This window comes from Apaloderma vittatum, unplaced genomic scaffold (genome assembly GCF_000703405.1).
Source record: "Apaloderma vittatum isolate BGI_N311 unplaced genomic scaffold, ASM70340v1 scaffold16294, whole genome shotgun sequence".
Classification (NCBI taxonomy): Eukaryota; Metazoa; Chordata; class Aves; order Trogoniformes; family Trogonidae; genus Apaloderma; species Apaloderma vittatum.
The window spans coordinates 7,192-9,462 of record NW_009712303.1 but is presented as its reverse complement, the minus strand read 5'-3'; the positions used below and the strand labels follow the sequence as shown (position 1 = coordinate 9,462).

Genomic DNA, 2,271 nt, shown 5'->3' with positions numbered 1-2,271 from the left:
GGTTGCAATTTCTTTCCATCTTCTGCAGCTTCTTCTTTGAACTTAGCATTCCAGGTTGCAGAAATAAAAAGCACCTCATATAGTAACTGCAGAGACTCCATTTAATTATAGCTTGTGCATTTTATTCCCTCCTTAGTAGGCATCTTCATTTGGGCTTTCAATTACAGAAAATTTCATCACAAGCAGAACTGTTCATTACACGGTGTTCAGATCAAACAGTAAGCTGCAAAAAATCTTTATAGGCAGAGTACACTGCATTTAATACATGTGGGGTGTGAAAGATTTTTGTATATAAACAGTTTTTAGCCCTAAGTAATATATTTCCAGAAATGTTTGGGTTTTTTTTTTCCCAGAACTATCATCCCAACGTTCCACAGAACAGCTGGCTTAGTTGGTTAAAGCACCTGTCTAGTAAACAGGAGATCCTGGGTTCGAATCCCAGCGGTGTCTCTGCTCTATCGCGACAGCGTGATGGTGGTTTTTTAAAGACAGGTGGCGTCCCTGGCGACAGGGAGGCTGGATTAAAATGATCTCTAAGGTCCCTTCCAGCCTAAGCCATTCTATGATTCTACGATTTCCCTTAAAATTAAATTTATGTAATTTAATATTATAATAAACTTTAAACATAAAGCCTTTTCAATGCGATTAACTATTCAGTTTGTCACGTCTTATAAAGAAATCTATCTCACAAAGTATTTCCAAAATACAGATTTTGGACTATGGTATTCCTTTGTGCAGAACAGATCTCTGTATACTCACAGAAACACCACTTAAGGAGTTTAGGAGACATTAGGAAACTTCTTCTACCCAAAGGCAATTGCATTTAAAAGAAAGGAAAATGTTTTACTGATTCTGATTCAGTTACATGGAATTACAAAACAGCAGTACGTTTTTAGTTACAGATGAAAAAAAGCCTTTGTCATATCATAGCATGCAGAATAGCTATTTCTTTCCCTCTGTAATTTGTAAGTGGGCAGTAAATTACATGCAACTTCTCCCCTTTATCAGTCTACTCTCAATTACCACAATCAACAATATCACCACTTCACTTTTTTATATCCTGCTTCTCCCTTTCTGTATCTTCATATTCCAAGAAATAAGGTCTTGGCATAAAGAAAATATATCCCTTTCACAAGCTTTTCTGCCCTTGGCCACGTAAGACCTTCAGTTCTAGAAAACTTCTCCAGAAATTTTCTGTTCTTCAGCTAACTATATTCATGTTAATAAAACATTTAGCTATAAACATATATGTGAACACACATACATATAGACCCATCTGTATTTACCTTTCTCTGAGCCAGCCTGAGCTGGCAACATATGCCTCCCCAAACTGAGAGAGTAGGTTGGGGTTATAAAGCTACGGAAGCTAGGATGTTCTTAGATGCCGTCCTGGTGATATCCCTAACCCTCAACAGATGTGAATTTGCATCAGGGGAAGACATGGTTGAGCCTCTTCTACCAAAGCACTCAAAACACACTTTATTCAATACATTTCTTCGGACACAGTACTTGAGCAGCTGAGGAACAGCTGGAACTGAAGCTCAGATGTGCTGCGGTGTGACTGCCCGAGCTCCTGGGGCTCTGCCCCGACGTAGCCTACCTGCCGCGCCAGACCTCACCAGCACAGATACGCTGCCGACGGCACCCACCCATATCCCACGGCTACTGCAGGCCTATTGTTTCCATTGGGCTGCTTACAATCACTCATAAGTCTGTCAAGATTCATGAGCACTTCTTAAATACAATTGTGGGAACTGATGTTCAACTTCCAAGCTGTTTAGCTCCATGACAAACAGTGCTGATCTTTAAAGCCCTGGGGGGAAAAAAAAAAAAAAAAGACTGTTTTTATGACCTCACTGCAGTTCTTGTGCGCTGCCACCCTGATGTCTGTGGATAGGGAAAAGTATCACCTGCTAATCCTTTCAGTGCTTGCATTTAGGAGTCGACAACAAATAGCTACAGGTCATACAAAATCCGCACCTATGGCTGGTTGCTAGACTGCAAGCAGAAAGCTCCTAATTACTAATCCTCTCTTGGCATGTACGCTTGTGCCATTAGCATGTATTTCTTCTTCATCAAGGCTGGTCATTGAGAAGCCAGCATATTTCATACAGGTAACTTTAATAACCGGAATCTTCAGAGCAGAGATGTCAGGCAGGTAAAAAGAAATCCTCTGAGGTGTGTTTGCAACACCTACCAGTGGGCAAGTCACTGGAGCACAGACATCTGCAGCAGGAACCCTCTTGCCTTCTCAATGAGGAAACTGATAGT

At 40.9% G+C, this 2,271-nt stretch overlaps 1 non-coding gene across 1 annotated transcript; it reads left to right on the top strand.

Moving 5' to 3' along the window:
* The first annotated feature begins 377 nt into the window (after positions 1-377).
* Positions 378-450, top strand: TRNAT-AGU. Its single transcript has one exon. It is a non-coding gene; the product is annotated as a tRNA-Thr (tRNA).
* Positions 451-2,271: the final 1,821 nt, after the last annotated feature.